The following is a 25,874-nucleotide window of genomic DNA, read 5'->3' as shown; positions in this document are numbered from 1 at the left end:
CTGCCCAATTTCATTCTTTTATTCATTGCATCCATCATTTTAGAAGCCATACAGGAAATGACATGCTTGTCTGATTTCCATAAAGTGTGCTTAGAGTTTTTAGGAAGGCACTATATTTTTTTAATGTGAAAATTAATTAGAATTTCTACTGGTATCAGCACACATGTACCATTCAGAAGCAAATGTCTCTTTAATCCTCAAACAAAACCCAGGATCCCAGACTTGTAGAATTTCCTCAACATTTCAAGTGTAACTAAAACAATTTTTTTCCAGAAATTTCAAATAATACCACTTGGACCATGTTGATAATTATACCATATAACTATGGTAAAACAAAAATATTCCTAAATAATTCTATTCCAGGAATCTCACTGAGTAATGGACTATCCTAAATTCTTTATCTCTATGTAATTGTACTTTTTTTTTACAAGAAGTAAAACAATTTCATGGATGGAGGAATGTTGAACAGAAACAACATTTTTACTTCAGTTCTCTACACAGATACTAGAAATTATGTATTCTCAAATGAGTTTTTGTTAACTCAATATAATATATAAAAAGTATTTTGCTCTAAACTTTAAGAAAATAATTCATAATTTATTTTTCTGTTATTGGCAATTCAGTTATTCACTGGCAATACCATGTCTTAGAGCAAGGATTTAGCACAGAGTACATGTAATCAACACTGACTTGAGGAGTCAAAATTATAAAAGCTCATCACTAAAAGGAAAGGCACTTCAAATAAAAGAGGAGAAATATTAATTTTATTCAACAGATCTGACATGAATTCCTTTCTCCTTTATTCTCACAAGAAGTAAAAGAAGCATCTGTCATTTCAAAAACAATGAAACTTAACAAGTGTGACGCAGTTATAGGTGCCAGTATGAGAGATAAGCATTTGAGTTATTAAAATCTCTCTTGCAGAAAGGAAAGGGGGAATAAAACATCTAGATAAAATTATTAAAAAATATAAATTGTTGCATTGTAGGACTTTTGAAATGGCTGCAACAGTCATGTTTTTGTAATATGTAAATGAGGGAAATAAGTGCTCTCCATTGCTAGGAAGTCTTTATTTTCCCCTATGTCAATGCTCAGTATTTGGTACGGTAGCACATGAATATTTTATACCTTCATGTTGCCTCTTCAGAATTATTATTAGCAAACATCATTATCAAACCTAATCAAAAGGAATCAACAGAAGTTTAAACGACCCACCCGTGACCGCAGCTGCCTCCCCACCCCCAACAGCAGAAGATTAAAAAGATTTTCTAGAGAGCAACGGAATAGCAAGGAGTTTTCTCAGAATAAAAAGTCCAAGTGTGCATCTAAAGGATTTATAACTTTATGAGCCATCTTCCATGCCCCAAAGGGAAGACACAAAACAGGAGAAATAGGGAGGAGAGAGAGAAAGGGGGGGAGGTAGGAAGGGAAAGAGAGAGGGAGGGAGAGAGAGAAAAGGAGGGAGGGAGAGAGAAAAGGAGGGAGGGAGAGAGAGAAGGAGGGAGGGAGAGAGAGAAGGAAGGAGGGAGAGAGAGAAGGAGGGAGGGAGAGAGGGGGGAAGGGAGAAAGAGAGACGGATTCTTGCTGCCATGCCAAACAGAGCATGTGGACTTTTCATGACAAGGGAACAAAGGAAGTTTCTAGTTATGTAGGAGAGCTCAGAGCTACAACTGTGTGTTCACATGTAGACCACAGATTCTTCTCACAGACTGAGTATGATTCAATAGTCACATCAGTAAGAGTTTGCTTTGCAAGTTTATCATGACCTTGGTAATTTTGGACTGCCTTTCACAGAGCATCACATTTTATCCTCCTATCAAGCACACTGCATGGTTCACTGCTAACACACAGCACAGAAAACGGCAAACTGCACACCTGTCCTTTGTCTTTACTAGTTCCAGCCTTTTTCAATAAATTGAGCCCCTTCTTAGCAATAAACCTGACATACTTTTTAAAAGGCTCAGAGTTTGAGCCAAGGAGTAAAAATCATTCTCACTCCACTGTTAGTCTACTTCTGTATTCACAGCATTCTTGGAATTTGATCACTTTAGTCTACTTTAGATCACTTTAGTCTACTTCTTTATTAACAGCAGTTTTGAGAGCACTGTCCAATACATATTATACTTGTTGATCCAGTGAATTAAAAGCAATTCCAAACTACCTAATTTTTAGTTTTTTATGGCTGTAAAAAAGGTATGGCATTTCTGTTTTTCTTCTTAAGAGCTGAATTATCTGCTTCCCCATTGATCTAGTTTTCAGTGTGGCAAAATTTAAGGCAAAATACCCAACAACCTCTCGAAGGTATTTCAGGGAAAAATCCAGATGCAGTTCTAGCTGTCTGTACTTTAAGTAGGTTTGGACCATGTGAGCTCCATGATAGAAGGTGTATTCCTCCAGAGGGAAACTCAAAGTTGATTTACCATTACCTACTATGTGGCACACATAGTATGGATAGATACTAAAGAAAGAAATGATGATTGTTTGAAGGAGCAACCAAACTTGAAAATTCTAGAACAGATAAATGTATTGGGAGAAAAAAATTGCAGATAATTAATCTGTGTAATATATGTGTAAGCAGATCACACACATAGTACAATAAAAGATTTCATTCATCACCTTAGATTTAAGGTTTTCTCATCATCTCCTATTCTCAAAGGTTAATTTTGAATATAAACCTAAGGGGAATTGTAGATAAAGGAATAGAAAATGGACATTATCAAAGGATTTTTTCATTAAAGATAAAAGGAGAATGCTGAGCACTTGAATGCACATATAAGTGTGGGTTGATTCAGGCTGTTGGCTGATTGTAAATAAAAATTGTAAAATAATAAATAAATAATAAATTAAATTAAAAAAAATTTATATAATGTGTGTTTTCTTACATTAAACTTGTCAGATGTCAAGGTCTTGCTCATATTTCAGTGTCAATAAAATAAAATGAATGAGAGGTAAAGAATTGGTTCCTCTCCTCTGTTCAGTTATGTCACCAAGTTCTCTATCCAGTGTTTTCTCTAACAGGGTCCTCACCTATGAGTCCCTCACCTATTAGAATCAAGAAGCACTCTCTTTAGGGCACAGTGTTCAGACCCAAAAGGGGAAATCATATCTCTCCACCAGATGAACCTGCTCTTTCCCTTCTTGAGTGTGAGAACCTTTTCTGTTCTATTATTTTTCATTCACCTGTCTGTGCTATCTAATATTGTCTACAGGAAGTTATACATATATACCCCTGCAGACACAAAGTTATACATAGACACTCCTGCAAAAAGCCATCGAGCTGAAATCAATGTATTTATAAGGCAAGAATGTAAGATGAAATAATAGGATAAATGAGTAAGTAGTATATACGATCCTTAGACTTCCTATAAGATGTGTTTGAAAGGCAGAATAAATAAATTCATTTGACAGAAAATTATTTTTTTCTGATGAGCAGCCAATATTCTGTTGGAATGTTCCCTTACAACATGAGCTTTCAACAAAGCAATTTAAATGAGGAAGGAAGGAAGGAAGGAAGGAAGGAAGGAAGGAAGGAAGGAAGGAAGGAAGGAAAAATCATTCATCTGTCAGACACAAAACCTTTAAAAATTAGTATAGAAAAGTATATTATGGAATTAAGAATACTATACACTGCATATAAATAAATAGGAAGCTTTGTGACTAAATACTATGTATATAATGTACAGAAAACTTGGCTCTACAATTCAAGCAATTATACATTTTCACTGAAAATAAAGACTATCCAATAAAAAATAAGAATGTATGGAATCTTGTAAGCTCTTAAAATTTATGTACATGTCAACAAGAAAGTTACCCGTGATGTATTCGATATGCCAAACACAGTAACAACAAAGTCTCCAATGGAGACGTTACTGGGCCCGCTGGAACAAATCGATGAACAGGAGGACGGTGATGTACCTATTAATTATAAGACCATTACTATGACTACCTTTATTGGTATTCCAATTTAATTTTTGCATATTAAAGCATAGAAATATGTAGGTGGAGGGGGCAGAGAATATATACACATCTTATAATATATGTTGACATCCCCTGGTATTTAAAGCCTCTGTGGTTCAAAGCTCTCTTTATAACCTGATAAATTCTGTGCTGAGAATGCAGCTCCATGCTGGAAACTGTGGCCTGACCTAGAGAACATGGGCATGTCTCTTAATTATGGTTCCAAGTCAGTTTACAGTCTTTCAATGCACGGAAGTTTCATGGGGGACTGAGTAACACAGGCAAAGAACTAACTGGTGAGGGACTGAGCTCACCAAGATGTCAAACAGAAGGTGACTAAAAAAAAAATAAAAAAGAGAGGCTGAAAATCTAAATACTTCATGTCTGCTCTCTCTATCTGGTCTAAGTAAGCCATGTTGAAATTTCATTTTGCTTTGGGGCACCAAAAACATTTTATAGAAAAAATATGGTTGTAAACCCAAACCAGCTTATCACCTGGCTTTCTCAAGATACAACCTGATGAGGTTCCTGAGCCTCTGGCTTTGTGCCTTTGCAACATTATTAAAAATTAGTTAGGGGCATTTCATTTCATTTCATTTCATTTTACAAGGAGGCTGCTTCCAAGAAAAGCTCTGGAGACCCAGGAACCAGCGCCAGAAAGACTCAGTGATTCGGGCTGGATGGTCCAAAGTGATGCCCAAGCAAGCAGAACTGCTCAGCCCTATAGTACTGGGGCTTCCAGGGCTATATCTGCAGTCTTCTGAGTGTCATGAGTTGCCATACTTGGAACTCTGGCTCAGTCAAGCAAAGTGTGCATTCCTGAGGCTGAACTATCTCTCCACCCCACCTGTTTTGCTCATGGCTGAACTAGGGTCCTACTGCATGCAGGCCGTAATTCATGAGCCCAAACTTAGTAAATAGTTAGTTTTTTAAAAATCATTACTTTCATTATTAATTATGTGTGTATTTTAACTTTATATTGAGCCACTGTGATTTGCAAACTTATTCATACTTGAATTTCTGGGCATAGAGTTTTCCAATACCCATCTCATCACTAGTGTCTACTTCCCTCCACCAGTGTCCCCAGGTCCGTTCCAGGTCCCAGCCTGCCTCTTTGACAGGCACATTTTCAAGTTTGGTAATTGTAGTGTAGCTCTCCTGCCTTCAGGGATGTTCTGTGGATCAGATATATACATATACCCCATCTCTACACCACCAGAGCTGGAGCGATAGCACAGCAGGTAGGGCGTTTGCCTTGCACGCAGCCAACATGGCCGACCCGAGTTCGATTCCTCCGCCCCTCTCGGAGAGCCCGGCAAGCTACCAAGAGTATTTGATATGCCAGACACAGTAACAACAAAGTCTCCAATGGAGACGTTACTGGGCCCGCTCGAGCAAATCGATGATCAACGGGAGGGCCTTTACTTACTTTACTTTACACCATCAGAGAGTCTGAGGGCCCCGCTCTTTCCCTGTTACTCCAGTCTACATCTTCTTTCTTCCTCCCCTCAGTAACTTACTTCTTCAAAGGCATTATGAAGCAGCATTTTCACGTATTTTTTTTCTAAAATTTGCCTATGAAAATTAGGTGTCCATTTATCTTGGGTTTTTTTTAGTCTTAAAACACTCTAGTAATACATTGGGCAGGATTCATAGGGAATTTTCAAAGTCAATGAAAGATTGTTCTTGAACAATAGACCAGCACACAACTTTGAAATGTAAAGAAAAATTTTTCTTGAGCTATGTATTATATCAGGGATGGGGCTAGCTCAAGTGGCAGAGCACATACCTAGCAAGTGCAGGGCCTCAATTCTGATCCTCAGCACTACATGGCCCCTCAAGCACTGCAGAATTTGGTCTGATGGTTCCCCTGCACTGCAAAACTGGGCCTAGGCAGAGCAGTACTGGAGGTGACCCCTATTAAAACTTAATTAGAAAATTAAATAAAAGTTTTCTGGGCAGCAAGTATAATCCTTATTTATCATAAGGTGTAGTCTCCAATCACCTTAAAATTAGTTTTCTAGTTGGGAATAGGGCTCATTCATAGAGCACTTCCCTTGCAGGTGCAAGCCCTGGGATCAATTCCAACACACAAAAATAAAAATAGAAAAATGAAACCCAGACTAAACTTCCAATATATACACATCCCTGTGTGCATGTGCACAAAACAAACTCATACACATCTGGGACCTATGTGAAAATGCAAGATGATACTTATTAGAAATACTATATACAACTTCAATCCCCAACTTTTTTTTCTGGTTCCCTTATTTCTCTTCTTATCTCATCTGTCTTCTTTTATTAGAGAAGTGATATGCCCCTGCAAAAATGAATACATCGGTATTAAGGATTGTAACCCCCCCCCCACACACACACACACACACTCCTAATGGATTAAGGAAAAGTTCAGAGATTCCTAACACTGAAAAGTAGCAAGAACTTTTTGTGAGATCTTACTGATCTTCTGAGTGGGTGGTTTAAGTTCTTACTTGACTTCCTATTTTGGAAAGTAAATATTTCAGGTGATATTCACATTGGCAGGCATGCTCCAGTCACCATGGAAGGTTTCCCTTTTGAAAACCAGTATGTGTTCATGGATACTTACACTGTCAAGACACCTGTTCATCACCACTTGCCAAAGAGTTTTACTTTGGAATACAGCTATGCCAATATCATTTAAGTTTTTATGATAAATTGTTTTGTGTATTAAAACTTCCCATTTCAGATGAGTTTGACTTTTCCTTAAATTAATATTATCTTTTTTTGACCCAGTGTCTCTCCAAAATGACAGTCTTATCCTTAAGAATAATCTGCCCCTTACTTTTTTCTCTCATGTACCATTTTTAGAAACAACAGAAGGGATAATTAGGTGCTTGCCATGCATGTGGCTGACATGGTTATGATTCCCAGCACCAGAGAGAGTCCCTTGAGTCCCAACTGGAGTGATCCTTGACCAGGTGTGCAGTCCCCATACAAAACAGAGGCAAAACCAGCATCTTGCCTTTTTTTATTTATTTTTGTAATGAAACATTATTGAATTAATGTTTGTTAATGATTTGAAGAAATGCTTATTTAAAGAATTTGAAACTGGGACAATAGTGGATAAGGCAGTGACCAGGGCTCTATTGCTGACACCACATATGGTCCCCCAAGCACTGCCAGGAGTGCTCTTTGAGTGCATAATTAGAATTAAACTCTGAACACACCAGGAGTGGTCCAAAATCCAAAAATAAATAAATAAATAGTATATACATTAAAGATGTTACAAGATGAAGTCTCCAAGTCATAAAGCAGATATGTATAAAACAGGCAAAAAATATTAACCCAAAAGAGAAGAAGAAACAAGGATTCAGAGACACTGGCTATTCTCACTAAGATTTCACTCTTAGACCAGATAAGCAGTACAGAGAGGGTAAGGCACTTGTCTTGTATAGGACCACCCCCCTTTAGATTACCTACACCAAATATGGTTCCCGGAGAGCAGTAAGATAGACTCCTCTAAAGAGTAAGCATTGAGCACTGCCAGATATAACCTAAACCATCCTCAAATTTTAAAAAATAGATTTCATTTTAGGAAATAACTGACCAAAGCTCAGACTGGTCTCAAGACTACAACTTTAACCACAATACTTTGTGTATGTGTGAGTGTGTGTGTGTGTGTGTGTGTGTGTGGTGGGGAAGAGACTGGGGCGGGAAGGAGCATATCCAGTGTTGTTTATGGGCTACTCCTTGCTCTGTGCACAGAGGTCATTCTTGGCAGCGCAATGGAAGCCATGCGCCGTCTGGGATCAAGCTGGGTTGGACCATGTTCAAAGCAGGTGCCTTAATTCCTGTGATATCTCTCCAATCCCCAACCACCATACTTTGAAAATATCAAGGTAATAATCACCACACATTTGGCAATAATAATAAAGACAAGTCCAACTGAGGCCAGCACAGATTCAAGAGGTGTCATTACAAGGGATGGATAAATGAGAGTCTGCTCACTCTAAGCTAGCTAAACATTCTTAAATAAATCTCCCTTATGTTTATAAACCAAAAGAATAAACATAAAGATGGAGAGAAGACCAAAAAACAATGAATGAATTCAAATTGCCTATCTAGGGTGTTAATTGAACTGTGCAACATCTTTGTGCTTGCAATGTAATTATCCATTTAATCAGATAAACAGGAAAGCAAATGCAACACAAAGAATTGTTAATAAAACCCAAAGTAAAGAATAAATCCTTCTAATCAAATGTGTAATAAAAGGAATTAAGTTTTTGAAAAGGCATGTTTCCAATAAATGTCATAGATTAAACTAAAGAAAAACAACCTACACAGAAACCAAATATCCAAACACCATTTTGAAAATTATTTTAATACTGCCAAGATATCTGAATACTAGATGCACTGTTAGATGATCATAAAATATATTTCACACATGCAAAAAGTATCAAAGTCAAAATAGCTCAAATGCATATTATAATTAAAATCAGAAATAATTGCTAACCAGACTGGGTTAAAATTCTTAAGAATTTAACATTAATAGATGGAGCCAATGGCTTGAATGTTGCTTTTTAAGCTAACTCTATCTATAAAAATTGAAGTTTCAAGGATAATTAAGAACTGTGAAGAGTTTCTATACGTCATTAAATGAAAGGTGATGACCTTCTGTTTCATAAGTTTTTATTCAAGGAAAAATGCTTGGGTGAGGCCAATAATTAATTGGGGATTTTTTATTAAATACTATTAGGGCCAGAGTGATAGTACAGTGGGCAGAACACTTGACTGGCATGCACCTTATCTGGGTTCAATCCCCAAGACCTCACATGGTCTCCTGAGCCCATCCAGGAGAGTGATCCCTGAACATAGAGCCAGGAGTAAGCCCTGAGCACGAAATCTCTCTGTCTCTCTCTGTCCGTCTCTGTCTCTCTCTCTCTCTCTCTCTCTCTCTATATATATATATATATATATATATGTATATATATATATATCTGCAACAATTTTTCTTTCTCTAGGGATAGGGTTGGAGGATGAAAGGAAAGGAATACTATGAGAGATGAAGCAGATATTTTCATTTTATTTTATTTTTTGTTTGGGGGCCACACCTGGCATACCCAAGGCTTACTCTTGGCTCTGCACTCAGGGACCACTCCTGTTGGAAGGGTTCTGACACAATATGGGATGCTGAGGATTGAACCTGGGTCAGTCACATGCAAGGCAAGTACCCTACCCATTCTACTATTTTTCCAGATTTTTTATTTAGGTATTTTTAAAACTGCAGTGACACATCATCAATTTTCCTTTCAAAACAATAATCAATGGGATAAATTAAATACATTTTCATTTTCTGCACATGCTCCTAATAGGTTATTTGGCAGATACAGAGATACAATGAGAGCCAGAGTACAGTCCCACACCACAGGAGGACACAGATTTGAGGGGGAAGTTGTATTAATTGTTTAAAGAATTTTCCAGAGATCAAGTGACTCTTCATCAACCATATTACTTTTAGAAGGGTAATGGTTTAGTGTTCAACCACAAAACTGCATGTTCTTCTAAAATATGGAAAATAACTCTCTTCAGTATTTGATATATTTTACTCCAAGTAAATATATTTACATTTTATAAAATAACATATATGTTAAAGACCTTGTCAACTTTTTTTATATAGAATTGTTATATCTACATCTATGTAGATATGTTATCTAGTTGCACATTTTCATTCTGTACATTGTTTTTGAGCATCTTTAGAGATGCCAAAATGTTCCACTTACTTTTATTCTGAAAGGCAAAACAAACAAAAGAAAAAAAGCAATCTTTTGGAATCTGATCTGAGATTTATTGTCTTTAGTTGGCATATTAAGCAAACAGATAAACATAAAGCTAGGTCAAGGGCAATGGTAATATCCAAAATCAAATTATTCTCTTTGTAAAGGCTACATAGCCAGCATTCAGTGTTTCTTGCTGAGGACCCAATATCCTTTCTAAGCTGCTTTTATGCTTATGTAGAGACACATAATATAAAGCAAACCAAGCTTGAATACATACACTATCGGTGAGTTAATTTCAGCATTATCTTAAATTTTTTTCAATAAGATCTGAAAATTCAATTTACCCTTGAAGAGTAAAAGTATTTTTTATTTTCCACTGATCTAAAAAAATTCATGTAATTTGAATGTCAGAGAAGTGTCACTTAGACCACAAACACACACACACACACACACACACGCACACACACACACAAATAGCAGGTGGGTTAAGTCACTCAGAATGTGCAAATAGCACTCCCCCAGCCCCTCCCCAAATGCCAGCTCAGGCCACATTGCAGCCTGGAGTTAGTTCCAGCCCAGAGAACAGAGTAGCAGCTGCTGTTGAGTTGGCTGCAGCTCAAGTCTCAGCTGTATTCTTGGCTTCCTGCCTCTTCCAAGCACTTACTAGGGGCCCGTGACCAAGGAAACAGCTGAGCCCCCACCTCAAAGAGGAAACACAACCGCCACAACCCCCACAGCCACCTGCTCAGGGGCCAAATAACCAACAAATTCCTGCTTGATTCAGAGGAGAAAAGTGAGCTGCTGATTCACTCCGACGCATGCTGTTCTACTTAGAACAGAGCCCAGCAGAGAGAGGCATGGCTTACCAGGCTTGGGACATCCTGCTGAACACTTCATTGGGTCCACCTGGGGACTCAGCCTTGCAGGAGAATCAAAATATCAATGATTTTAAACGACAGAACCACAACAACAATAAGAGAAAAAATTGTTTGGATGTTCAAGTCACCACGTCCCAATCATATCCCAAACATTGCTAATAGTCTCAGAAACTACCCTCATTCCCTTTCTTAAACAGAAATTTTTATCTGTGTTTTTCAACATGGAACTAGATGTCACTCCTATTCTCATCAATTTCCAAAGGGTTCCTCAACACAACCTGTAGCACTGTAGCACTGTCCTCCCATTGTTCATTGATTTGCTCAAGTGGGCACCAGTAGCGTCTCCATTGTGAGACTCCTTGTTACTGTTTTTGGCATATCAAACACGCCACAAGGAGCTTGCCGGCTTTGCCGTGCGGGGGAGATACCCTCAGTAGCTTGCTGGGCAGAGGAATCGAACCCAGGTTGCTGCATGCAAGGCAAACGCCCTACCTGCTGTGCTATCGCTCCGGCCCCCAACACAACCTAGTAATAAAAATTAAGTAACACATGGAAACACATCTTTCTTGACCTGTGAAGCTATTATAGCTTTCCTGGGTGACACAAAACACTGAGACAGCCCCAGACCTCAACACACATTCTAGTTTCAAATCTAAGCTGCAACGCCAGAACTGTGGAATTGTGTGTGGATCCCCGGGTGAACAAGTCTGTTCTAAGAACGACAGATCCAATTGCTTCAGTTGCACTCACGTCAGCACTTAAGAGATATTCATGACTTCAAACATTATGAAATCTCACCCTTGTCTGAGGACAATCCTGCTGGAGTCTCTTTCAGATCAACCTGGGAGGCTGTACTTGAAATGATTGAAAATGCCCCTGGTACAAGGAGGACAGAACAGGGATATTCTATGACGTTCACTTAGGGGTGTGTTACTCAATTCTCTCTCCTTTGTGCATGTTTTGAAATTTTCTATCATGAAAACCATAATGGATAACAGTTTTTTTTATTTGCTTTGGCTTTTGGTTTTGGGGCCACATCCAGTAGTGCTCAGGGCTTACTCCTTGCTCTGAACACAGGAATCACTCCTAATGGAGATGGAAGTCCCTATGTGTTGCTGCAACATTTTTTGTGTGATATTCAATAATCTTAAAAATATATCCTCCACATACTCCAACTGAGCTTCAGTTCATACAGGAGAGAGATTGATGTTTTGCTGATTTTTATTTCCAGACATAATTTTTTAAAATTTAAAACCCCTTATACATCACAGCTACTTTGGAAATCATCATCATTTTAGGTAAGGCTTTTTTTCCTAGAAATTATGAAAAACTACTTTTTTAAACACTGAGCTAGTCATTATGTTACACTTAGAGCATCATGGTATTAATCTTTCAGCTTTCTTATTGATCAAGGGGGAAGACCTATTTCATTCTGCAAGGGACTTTTTGTCTCTCCACAGGTTTCCACTACAGAGTTTTGAGTCCCACAGAGAACGATCTTACGTTGACTAGTCCACATTCAATTACTGATGAAGATGAGAATGTAGAATTGACCATCTTTACCTTTCAAGTGTTCTATACACAGAGGGCCCTCTGGACCTGGCCAAAACTATCCTCCTCCTTTGACCTGAGCTGCAATTTGCTTTCTCTTCTGCTATTCCTGCTCCATTCCCTGCCAAAACATTCCCAACATAGTGCTGATCCTAAGAACTCTCTTTAGTGGATACTGTAGACACTAGAGTCAGTATCAGTTGGCTTTGAAAATCCAATCTCAACCTTCAGAATATCCTTTGAAGGTTGCAAATGCATTCTGGTTGTAATAGAACTCAGATCAGAAACCATGGCATGGTTTCAAAGCAGTTACTTTAAATTACTTTCTCTAACTCCTGACACCTCATTGCTGATCCAAATGCTGAAATGTTTCTGAAGCTATTAAAACATAGTTACACAGTACACACTTGTATATCACTTTGTGTTTTCTCACACTTAAAAACATTAAATAGGTTTCTTGTTGACACATCAGTGGTGCTCAGGAGGCCCCATGATGGCTCAGAGTCAGAGCCAATTAAGGCTAAGTATTGCTGAGTTTAGAAAATCATCTTCTAAGGGCAGTACTCAGAGCCTTGTGCATTCTAGGTATGTGTTTTACCACTTGAGCTATCGCCCTGGGTCCTTATATAACAACATGTACTTCTGAGTTACTGGATATGAGACCATATATTTAATTCAAGCCAACTGAAAAAAAAAACTCTTATTCTTCCCAAAGTTTTGAATTTTTACCCATACATGAACAATGGCCTATATTTAAAATTCACAAAGATTTAGTTTACATAACAATCTATGTATGTCTTTTTAAATGACTTCTTGTAGATTCCTCTGTGACTAAATGTGACTTCAAACCATAAACTTCTAATACCATACCAGCATATAGTTTGTATTCAAGATATCCTTATTAGTTAAATTAGTTAGGTGGTTAAATTGGTTATTTGCTTAATTAAAGCCCCTAAAATGTTAAGCACTTGATATAAACCATCTCATCAATTCCACTCTCATCTATCACCAGAGAGTTTAGACTGTTTATTATTCATATAGGATAACTGAGACTAGGAGGCAAAGAACCCTGTCCAATACAGCACAAGTTAGGAGCTACTGACTATTCCTCACTTTTTCCTGAAAACTTGTACATGTGTTGCTTATATACAAAATATACTTTTGAGGATGAGGCAGTACATAATAAGATCAATTAGCATTACATATTGATGGTTTTCAAAATTTTATAGCTGGTCATCAGAAATGTATATGCTCTGATTTTTCTGTCATTATTTGATAAAGTGCATGTGAGTTATCATTTTAAGATCTTCTGAAACAAGTGTAAGAGAGGTTATTCCTATTATACTGTGTTCCTCTATGATGAGCAGTATTCTAGGAATTTTACCAATAAAGATGCACTGAGTTAATTGCACTGTAGCCCTCCATTGTCCTGTGCTTCATTATTCTTTGTAGATAGGCCTGTGGGGAGTGAAGTATCAGCATGAATCATTATTCTCATGAGCAAAGCTCAATAACTAGTTTTCATACTATGACACTGAATCAATAAAATTACATTAAATTGCATTCAGTCTTTGACATTTCACAAGATTGAGGTGGTTATTGAGGTGGTTTGTTGGTCAAAGTAGAAACATTTTGTTTCGTGGGATATCTAGGGTTAATAGTTGAGACAATCTATGTGTGTGATTATGTGTGTAATCAAGTTCTGTTAATATATCAACAGACACAATAAACAATGGTTTATTCGGCTCTTACTAGATACAAGATGTTTTGACACTATTTATGAGACAGATATGGTCCATCCAGGATCTGTCACCAAGAAAGTTCCAACCCTCGAAAATAGTTCATTCAATTTAGCTTAACAGGACTTATTGGTTCAGTTTTTCTCTAAGTATTCTAAATAGTGGCTTCCAAATGAATCCTTGTTGTACAATTCACTGATATCTAATAAGGAAAAATGTTAAGTTAGACTAATCCACAATTCAAAGAAAGCACCTTTCTTTATCTGGATGAAGAAAAGAGTGTTTTAAAAGAAAAGTTTTGTGTTAATGTAGGAAGTAGTGTTCTATAAGAAAAGAAATATTTCCTCCACATCCTCAGGAAACTATAATTTTAAGAATGAACTGTTTCATCAGCATAACCTGCTCTCATTCATAAAAGAGATGGAAAAAACTCTCTCATCCTCCTTAAGAGTCAAAGCATGATTTTCTTTCTAAACATTCTCCAGGAAAAGGGACAACAGAGATTATTTTAGGTCACAGGCTATAGCCTATGGTAAGGATGGCCTGAAGAAGCAAAAGATTAGGCTAAAGTGGAAATGTGCATTAGGTTGTATATGCATGGGGGTTGGAGATGAGGCAGAACCCACATCTGGAAGAATCTTATCACAGTCTGAAGCCAAGAGCACATATGGGTGTGGGAGAGCAAGTGTTCCTCTCGAGAGCCAGCCCACCACTGCTAGGTGTCATGGCACTCACTTTTTAGCATAAAAATAGACAAGGTCCCTGAGTCACCCAGAATAGTGGGGGGAGAAATACTCTTTAAATATAAATATTAAAAGAGCACCAGTAACTTTGAAGTGACACCTTATGGTTAGTATTTGAATTAGGACTCCTGTCTTGTGCCTAATCAAGCAAGAAAAAAAGTCAAGTTCCATACCCTCAGAATCCTTGAGAGAGATGCCAAGAATGCTTAAGTGAGAACATATTTCAGCCCTTGGCTATGTGTCTCATGCTCTCCCTATGCCAGCAGATGGTGCAATGCACACCTGTGACACTTGTCATAAAACAGCTCTCTGATATTTTTATTATAGGAACTTACAGGAATCTACACATCCAGGCAGCATGCTGTACTCACATGTTTCTTGACTGAGTTGCTGAACAGCACAAAGTATAAAGCAGGAAACTCTTATACCTTTTAGAATAAAAATACAGACAGCTCCATTCTCAAAAGGATCCCCCCTTTTAAGAAATTTCTTTTACAACATCACTGTTCCAAAACTATGTAGTAGCCAGTCAATAGTGTGATTCAGAGGCATTACTTCCCTGACAAATTCCTGTCTTTCTGCTGTATGATCTGCTCCTTCTCAGTTCACTTTGACCTCTCTCAGGGCACATGACTTCATTTTAGCAGTGTCACAAGTCCCAGAAATTTCTAAGAGTCTGGCTATCAGTTCCCGATGGACATAAACTATGCTGGGCTTTACCTCTGGGTCTCCAGAAAACATCAAAGGCTCTGTATCATAAGAAGAAAGCAATAAATGCTTTAAAAAAGATGCCGTGTATGAATTCCCCGTAATAATTTTAACCAGGAAAGGTGTCTTATTTCTTTCAATTATGTAAAATGTTAACTGCATGTATATTAAGCCTCTCACATTTTAAAACGTGTTTTTTAAACTTTTCACCTTTTAAAATACTTGCTCTTATGTGGTCTGGTTAAATGAAAAAACATAACTTGGTCAGCTGGAATTTTCTAGAAATACACTGCCCACCCTATTAAACAATAATTATTCTAGATAAAGCTGGTTTTAGTTTAGTAGTGACTTATGACCATTATTTAGATAACAAGTTACCTGAATAATCAATAAAAATCTTGATAAATGATGAGATTTAATTTACATAGACAAAGCTAAAAGAGAGTAATTTCAAATATGTTCCATAAATAAACATATGCAAAGATAAAGTTTTCTCAAATTATGAATGCCAACCTATTCATAAATCATAAACAAGAATAATTAGTTATAATTTAAAATATATAAATAAATAAGTGGATTGCAGAGTAGAGTAGGGAAAATTAACTAGAATAAAACATGTATAAATTAGATTTCAGGACCAGGAATGGAGGGGATGAAGTTCAGTGGTAGAGCTCTTGACTATGTGAAATCTTAAGTTTGATTCCCACAAGAAAATATTATTAGACTATGCTATATACTTGATTCTTGGTTAGGTCATGACTTGTTTTGTAAAATGCTATTTCACACATGTGTGTTCAAGTATTTATAGTGTGTGTGTGTGTGTGTGTGTGTGTGTGTGTGTGTATGTGTTGGGACTTCACACAGAAGGTGTCTTTTAAAGTATGTTTGTGTCCAAAATATGACTGAAATAGTTCACACAATTTTCTTATATCTATCAGAAGACTACCTTGGATATACATAATTCACATCTAACTACCAATGTCTGGTGAGATAAAATGAGACTGTGACTGGGTTTCTGATGTGAAATGTAAACATCATTTATGATATTCAAAGACTTTATCACTTAACTATGAGGACTAATGCCTCAGATTTGGATAGAGCAACTTCATTAAGACAAACAATTGATTATCTTGGACAACAGTATAAACAAGATCCTAATTCATCTAACTGCTAATTGCTCTTTCCAGCTGTAGCAGATTGGCCTGTAGTCTATGTCTGGCCATGTGTGCAACAGTTGTGTCCTCATGCTTGAAATTCCTCCCAGCACAAGTGCAGCCTAGTACATCATTCTAGGGGCCAAGGAGTGGTTAGTTCAGATAGAACCTATCTAAAAGGCAACTACTTAAAGGCATTAAGTGTCTCATTCTATAGAAGTATATTTACCTCTTTGTTGTACAGGAATGAAAGTTATATTAAAATTACTTTATGCCATCAGTAGAACAAGCTGGAGAGTATTCTTTGTTGCCAAAGGTAATTAATAATAATATCAATTTTCTCTAAAGTAAATCACAAATTGAGTATCTAGATAATAAAAATAAATTTCCATGGTGATTTGTACTTTATTCAACTTAAATTTAATTCAATTTAAATAATGAGATATATTAACCCATACTATAAAAACTTAGCATGTTTTCTAACTATAATTTGTGCCAAAAACATTAGTATGCATTAAAACTAGTTTCTAATTCTACTATCACTAATCTCATCTACACATATTCCAAAAAAGTAAAGAAGGAAGAAGGGAGAGAGGAAGAAGGAAGGAAGGAAAGAAGGAGGTAGAAAACTAAGGTTCAGAAAGAGTAATTCCCTGATCAAGGTCAAATGACACAATTGTTATACAAATGTTAAATGTTTGTATAAAAAAATGAGTCTTAAAGACTTATTTGAGTGCTTCTTTCAAGTGCTTCTTCCTAACACATTGTTAAATCTAAACACATGGTATGCATTTGCCTAGATGGGTGTAAATGTAACACCCAAGTGTATATATATATATATATATATATATATATATATATATATGGATTTTGTTTTATTTTATATATATGTATATATATTAAATCAGAGGTACTTTATCAATAAAGATGCCAAACCACAAAGCAACTACGTTTTCTACTATAAATGAATATTATCTCTGCTATCCCTCACCAGAAACATGCACTTCATTTCCATCACTGAAGTTTCCTTGGATGTCCTAAATTCTGATTTGCTAAAATACAAAAACAAAAACAAAAAAAATGCTCAGTATTTTATTCTGTACTAATTCTAAAACAGAACCTTTTCCTATAAACTTGTTAAATGTTAGCATGCCTCTGATTAACATCAGTGGGCAGAAAGCTTGTTTCTGAGGTTCAGGAGATACCACTTTGACCACCATGCTAGAATCTGTATAACTTAGAGATTGCTTTGAGGAGTAGTACATCTTCTCTGGTGATCTGATCTCAATCCATGGCTGTCTTTTGAAACTCAGTTGACTATCTTTGGTAAGAGAATGTTTATGCAGAAATCATAATTCTAGCAAAAAAGAGAATCCATTAAGCACTAGTGAAAACCTTTCTAAGATTTAGTTTGTATACTTTTCTATTTCTTAAGAAAATTCATAGAAAGAGTGATAAAAAAGGAATCTTTCTCACAATTCTCAGCCAAGTACTTTTATAGTCATCCAGGGGAAAACAGCCTCTTAAATTCAGCAGAAAAGTTCTTGGACTAGTTATGACATGACCAGGCAGTTCCCATGCCTTAACATCTAGAAGTTCTGAACTACCAGAACTTTTAAGGTCTAAGCATAAGATTTTTAAAATAAGACAGAAAATATCATGCACAAATTCACAAAAGTACTGCTTTGCATCGGGCAGCACCAAGCATTTAAACTTCCCTGTCTCTCTTCCTGGGAATGTGAATTTAACATGTAGTTAATGCATGTAACTACACCAGCAGCTCACAAATACAACCGCAACCCATGAGGCTAGATTTGGATACTCACATGTTTATGTCCCTAGAATTGGTGCAATGAGGTCAGTTCTATATAAGAATTTATGGATTATCTTGTGGTTGGTAGAAACTGAAATGAAATGTTAACAGAAGTACAGAAATTCAGGGTAGAAATCAGGTATTTTATCTGACTAGAGCTCTGATTGGAACTGAAGTGCTAACGGTTTTAGAAATATCCACCTTCTAGATACTTCTAGATACCTGAGTGTTTAGAAATTATACTTATTTCAACAAGGGCTTTCTACAAGTCTTTCAGGGAGTTATCAGTGAGGTATTCAAGCTGTGAATTTCATAGGGCTTATACTCATATGTGGAAGGTACCTGGGAGACATTTTAGGGTATCAGAGTTTTTTCAGCAAGTAAAAATAATAAAAACAAACATGATTGAAAGTGGCAATGCTGGAGCTGGAGCAATAGCAAAATGGGTAGGGCGTTTGCCTTGTACACGACTGACCCGGATTCGATTCCCAGCATCCCATACGGTCCCCTGAGCAGTGCCAGGAGTAATTCCTGAGTGCAGAGCCAGGAGTAACCCCTGCGCAACACCAGGTGTGACCCAAAATGAAAAATAAACAAAAAGAAAAAAATAATAAAAAAAAGAAAATGGCAATGCTTACAGGAAAAATTTCTAAGAAAAGGGCAGATGAGGAAATAGGAAAAAGGGTGCCAGGGAAGACAAGAATAAAGACTATGTTATACAAATGTTGCCTAGGATTTTTCCATGTTCCAAAGTTTGCTAAGGATCATTACCTATAGAAGATGACCTTAGGAACATTGATGAAGAATTCTTCTCTTGTACATTCTTAAAGTATTTTTTCCAGACCGGAAGAATAGTGCAGCATGGAAGGTATTTACCTTGTATGCAGCTTACCTGCGTTTCATATCTAATGCCACATATAACTCCATAGCACTGCCAAGAGTGATGCCTCAACTCAGAGCCAAGTTTAAACCTGGACAACTCCTGGTATAGTTCAAAGACCAAAAGGACTTTTTTCCTTTTGCTTGAGACATAGCATTCTTATTTAAATTAACTTATGATTTTAATTCACTTAATTATGGAAATCCAATTACATGGCACAAATAAAAAAGATGTTTTTGAAAATCATGTAAATTTGACTCAGTGGGGTCAGAGAACCCTGCAGTTTGAAGAGTTAATACATATATATTTGTGTAATCACCATCAGACTATAGAATAGTTCCATTATCCCAAAACATGTCCTCATGTAATCCCTTCTAAAGCACATGTGCTCGTAGACTTATCTCCTTGGAATAATTAACATATTCTTATCCCCTGACATTATAGTTTTTACCATTTCAAGTTGTTAGATAAAGGAGATGATGCAGTCTGTGAATTTTGTGATAAAGTTGTTAGGCTTAGTATTATATTCTTGATATCCATGATATCCAAAATTGTGTCTATATTAATAGTCTTTTTCCTTTTTATTGTGGAATAATATTCCTTTATATGGAAGCATGAGAGTTTTCTTACAGAGTCATGCTTTGAAGGATACTTGAGCTGCTTCAGCTTAAAATGATTATAAATAAAACTGTCAGAAAGCTTTGTCTACATGTTTTCATGTTAACAGTTTAACCTCTGGTACATATCAATGTTTATTTAATTTTTCTTAGTTATAAAACCAGTATTCTAGACTAGATCTTTCATAACCCTATACTTCTGACTCTTAGAACACTATCTCATAAAAAAAATAAATAATAAACTTGCAGTCACTTTTATCATGTAAAACAGAGGCACATTTTTCTGACTAGCGGATTTGCAATTCTTACCTATTCGTTATAGCATAGCAGGTAGGGCATTTGCCTTGCATGTGGCCGACCCAGGTTTGATTCCTCTGTCCCTCTCCCAGAGCCCCACAAGCTATGGAGAGTATCCCGTCTGCACCGCAGAGCCTGGCAAGCTCCCTGTGGCGTATTCGATATGCCCAAAACAGTAACAAGTCTCACAATGCAGATGTTACTGGTGCCCGCCTGAGCAAATCAATGAACAACGGAAGGACAGTTCTACAGTGCTATCTATTCTTTAGAAACCCTATATATGGAAAGTACTTTTTAATTTAAAGTAAATTTAAATGAATTTTGATTTTTGCCTTAAACTTTTATTGTGTTTCTTTAGTAGTTCATACTGTGAAACATCAATCATGCAAATTCTACATTCGGACTAACGTTATATTTTAGACTACGTTTCTCAGAGAGTGTGGTCTCTAGATTAGCAAAAACAGCTATATAATAGCTGAAAACTAGCTAGATATTCAAATACGTGGACTTCATTCTGCATTCACTCATTTGGAAACTTTGGTGATGGGGTTTATCAACCTGTATTTAGTCAACCACTCATGCTTTGGATGTCCATGCAGGTGTGAGAACTGCTGGCTCAAGAACAAATTTTCCCATCCCAACCCCATGTGGTAAAAAAGGAAGAATGTCATAGTCATAGTCTGTGATATCCTTTGGAGGTGACATACTTATTCACTTACACTGACTTACATCTATAATAGAATTCACTAAAGGATTAGGACAGCCCATTTGTGTTAATATACGGGCTATAGAGCACTAAGCAACATTTACAAGATAGTATAGTTGATTTTGGTCCCTGGGGAAGAGCTATGGAATCAAAAACTTAAAATATAACAAAATCCCTAAGTCCTTATTTGAACTAATAAATTTATCAGCCTTCCTTCTCTATCTGCCTTGCACTAGATCAAAGCTGATGGGTTGAAGCATGGGTAAATGCAAGTTTCTTTACTTCATTGACTCCCTTTGGTAACAATTGTCCTTAATGGGATATTGTTCATAAGAATAAAAATAAATTTCAGAAGAAATTAAATTCAGAAGAAATTAAGTAGAAAAAGGTCCTCAGTAAGGTCATTTCATTGTTAATGACACAATAATAGGGATTACTATTTTATAATATAAGCATATTCTAAGTTAATATGTATTAAGATATATATTTATACATGTGTCTACATATGTGTATATACATGTGCGCATATTTATATATGTATATGTATACGTACATGCATTTTTAGAGTAATTAGAGACAATGCAGACATTCAATTTTTGCTGCACTTTCTCTTCAGAAAAAAAGTTCCCCGAAATTAAATTATAGGTGATCCTCTTCCGCTGTTTAATATGTATGTAAGTACACTTAGCTCACAGGTTAAAAAAATAGAAAATATTTTTCTATATATGATGTAAAGTATATTATTACTACTGTTAAAACAAGTTTTATCTATTTATGAATAGTGTTTCAAAGATTTTCCTTTTTTTCTGCTAGGCTAGATAAGAAAACAATAAAACCAGTTGGGTTTAAGGTTGTGAGTTTGCTTCAGGTAACAAATCAAGATTTCACCTTTTAACTATTGCAAGCAGAGTCCCTAACCTCTTTTCAAATATTTTTAACAAAGTCACTACTATTGACAACTAACTAAAAAATAGGTGTGCCAAACCTACTATACTAACTTTTATTTCAGAATAGGGCTGAAAGTGGTGATAACCTCACCACTTCCTTCATTTGAGAAACTGACACTGAGGGTTAGAGGATGAAAGGTCACTTTGATCCTGCACATCTGCCCATAGTAACCGTCATTCTCTCTGACAAAGACAGAAAGCTTGGGCAAAAAATTAGTGTGTGTATGTATGTGTGTACGATCGCACACGTGTGAACAGTGATAGTGCTTCTGTGATTTAGAATGTGTGAGAGTGTGAGGGTGTGGGAGTGTGTAAGTGTATGGTTGTGAGTGTGTATGCATACACACATGTGTTCCAGGTGTCAGGGTTTATTAAGATTTGGTAGAAGACAAACTGAGAACAATTTATGAAGCAAGAACACTCTTGGTAATTCATGTTTTCTAGATGATTTTAACAGAAACATTTTTAGAAAAACTGAAAATGTAATCTTCAATATAGTAAATTGCCTAAATGTGAGTTGGCAGGTTGGCTGAATTAGGTTTTAACTACCTGACATTAGCTCTCCCCAAGGGGTAGGAGGTAAAATATCAGTAGCAGAACATTTCTTCTCTTGCTGACTGAGGGTCACAGGTTTGAAAAACAAGGCCATAGGCCTGAACTAGTAAAACCTGCAAAAAAGGACAATCAAAAATGCATTTAAAAGTTCAAATCCCATATATCCATTAGAAAAGAAAAAAATTAAGTACCACTCATTTAAATACATTTTTAAAGTTATATATTAATCTAATTATTTTATTTCCCACCTCTACCCCCCCGCGATAGCACAGCGGGTAGGGCGTTCGCCTTACAAGAGGCCAACGTAGCCGACCCGAGTTCGATTCCTCCGCCCCTCTCGGAGAGCCTGGCAAGCTACCGAGAGTATTGGATATGCCAGACACAGTAACAACAAAGTCTCCAATGGAGACGTTACTGGGCCCGCTCGAGCAAATCGATGATCAACGGGAGGGCCTTTACCTTTACCTACCCCCCCAAAAAATATAAATATTGCACTTTAGGTATCTCTAGGTGTCTATTTATAATGAAGGTCAAATCACTGAAGTTAGGAGTTTAGATGTATTATAGGTTTTTTCTCCTTTTTTTCCCCCTTATCAAGTAGCAAATTTCAAAAAAGACTTACTTTAAGTTAAAGGAAAAGAAGCAGGGAAACTCCTAGACTATGGGTGTGGTCTCCTAAAGAAGGATTTCATCCATTATTCATTTTCTTAATGGTGGGATTTATATTACTAATATTTTACAATATCAGCATTGTAAAAGGATACTCATCACTGTGTTGTGGTTTCAACAAATAAAATAGACAAGACTACAAAAATCTTGCATGACTACTTTGACAGAATTTTTGCCCAAAGAAGTAAGTAAATTCAGAAAGCAGGAGGATCCAACCAAATGAAGTAATTCCTGCAGAGCATAACAAATGGCCTTAATGGCCCAATCAATACAGAAATAAGTATAGATTTCCTCCATAAATGGCCACTCAGTAACTTTCCTTTAAAAGTTCAAAAAAAAGTATATGTACATACATACTTATTTTTATATAAAGCATACTTCTTATATATATGAAAGAAGTATGCTTTATATATACATATATACATACATATTACAATTTATTTATTTATTTCCTCAGGAATATCCCAAAGTTGGCTTTCCATCAATTCAGTACATTACAATTCAGTACAACAATACTTGCAGTAAACTATATCAGCCTCTTTCAAGTTTGCAGGTATGAGTCTGACTCATTTCTGTAAATTTCTTGACTAACAGTTATTAATTAATAATTAACTATTAATTATTAATTAATTAATAACTGTTAGTCAAGATGCAACAAGTGTAATTCCCTCATCTTTTCCTTTAAAACATCAAAACCAACTCTAGTGGGTTTTGCATCTAGTGATTTTAAGAAATCATTAATCTTGGAGCATCCTCTCTCTAGATCTGTTGGCAAATCACTGATTGTGCGAACAGTTTCTGCGTTTCTGCTAGACATTTCTGTTGACCTTATCTGCCAAATGCAAAAATCACAAGTTTACTACAATTTTATGTGAAACCATTTCTAGTTTTCTAAGTCCCAAATTGTTCCTATAAGTGTGCTAAGACTAATCTCTACAGTTTCTAGACATCTCAATGGAGATGTAGTTTGTTTTTAAGTAAGCAGCAGAAACACTTTTTTACACCCTGCATATTGTTATTAGGTAGCAGAATGCTACATAGAATTTAGTGTACCATGGACTTTGAAATTATCCATGACCACATTTCTTTTCAAAGGGGTCTACTGTCCATCTAAGCTTATAAAATATTATGCCTCATTCTCTATAGCCTCTAAATATTGGTCTGAAATTTGGGAATTATAAATGGCCTTTCTTCACCAAGCCACTGACACAGAAGTATTTATTTATTGCTGTATGATTCATGTTATTCATGAACAAAATATTCAGAGTAATAATCACATCATGAATTCTCAAAATTAGGTGTGCTATATATGAGATGCCTATGGAATTAAGCAAAGGTAGTGATGAGGACAAAACATACTAAAAATATCAGCATCGGGTAAAACAGTAATAGTATCAGTGGGCTAAGTACTTTATCTCCAAATCTCTCAAGTTTATTATAGAAATGGGAAGCATGAAATTAAAAAGTTTAACAAAGTTATTAGGAGAGTGAGGCCTGAACCTAATTCTAGGCCTACTTGAAACCTTTTTCTTTTCTTTCTTTTTGGTGAAGCGATCCAAGATAGTCAAAAAAAAAAAAAAAGGAATGTGAATAGCTCATACTATTCCATATACATTTAATTTAATCATTTGCTGCACAATGTTAGAAAATTTATCAAATGCTAACTTGAGTTTGTGTTCTATTACCAACAGAATCTTTCCCCAACAACTTACTAATAGTGTTTATCATTCTTCCATCTTTGTTTTCTGGAAACAACATGGTTTCCACCCTGAGGTACACTGTGTCAAGTGTCCTCATGGAATTTATGGTAACAATAATCTTCTTTTTTTAAAAAAGCAAATTTATATTGCTTTATAACTCAAGAAAGACACTGTCCTATTTATTTAATTTTTAGTTCCCTTTTACTATAATCATTTAAAATTTATTGTTCAAACTCTCCCAAAGTAATATAAACTTATATATACAAGTTATACAAATAGTTAGCATGAGTTGTGCATATAAAAATTTATCAACATATCTTTGAAAAATGATCAAATAATTAATAAGTATGTTAATACTTAAGCAAAGACAAGTCTTCTGGATTAAAACACATGCAACCAGTCCACAATTCAACTTGCCTGAAGGGTCCCTTACTATGACATAGTGTGTGCAGAAAGTTTATTTCTGGTTCCCTTATGAGAATGTCAACTGTGTCAGAATCTACTACTTTCAACCTATTCCTAGACCCAGCTTCAGTCTTGGAGAAGAAAGAGACTATATTGCTCATCTCTCTAAGAAACCTGATTTGGGTTCTCTTTGGAAAGTAGATGGGTGAATAGGAGTTCATTCCATCAGAATTTAAGATACATGTTACCATATCTTAAAATGTAGGAGGCAAGTTAAGAAAGCCAACTCACCTTACTCAGTTAACTCAAACCCTTCTTTTCAGATTAGATTTCTATTATTTTTTTAGCTAGGAATAAAAATTAATCTAGTTCTTCTTAGTTCTAGGTGAATTGAATGGCCCTCATTTACCCTGGTTAATCCTATCATAGGAAGAGAAGAGTGACTCTTCTATATCTTCATTGTAGTTGTTTTGCTTAAGACAGTAAGAGGGCTCTAGAAGTCCCTATTTGTTCTCATTCTCTCCCTCCTCCCTGACAACTCCAATCACCCTTGCTTTCTAATGCCACTGCACTTTGAATTCAGTCCATTAGAGAAGTACATTCTTTCCTCACTACTTGGATCACCTTCACAATGGTAAATGTCTCTGAAAACGCATGTCCATTAAACAGGAGTTGTTTCTGGTTCTACCTGTCTGTAGCTTAAAATTGTTTCATAACTTGCTTTACTGTATCTCTTCTCCCCACGACCATATTGTTAAACTGTAGTTCTATTTCACTTAGGTATTTTTGACTTTAAAAA

At 36.1% G+C, this 25,874-nt stretch overlaps 1 protein-coding gene across 4 annotated transcripts in view; it reads right to left on the bottom strand.

Moving 5' to 3' along the window:
* Positions 1 to 25,874, bottom strand: part of ARPP21 (cAMP regulated phosphoprotein 21) — a 160,629-nt gene that overhangs the window by 124,352 nt on the left and 10,403 nt on the right. The gene's annotated exons all lie outside the window — the stretch shown is intronic.

Source organism: Sorex fumeus, unplaced genomic scaffold (assembly GCF_029834395.1).
Source record: "Sorex fumeus unplaced genomic scaffold, SorFum_2.1 ptg000072l, whole genome shotgun sequence".
NCBI classification, from domain to species: Eukaryota; Metazoa; Chordata; class Mammalia; order Eulipotyphla; family Soricidae; genus Sorex; species Sorex fumeus.
Note: the sequence above shows the minus strand (reverse complement) of the source record. Positions and strands in the feature narration are given on the sequence as shown.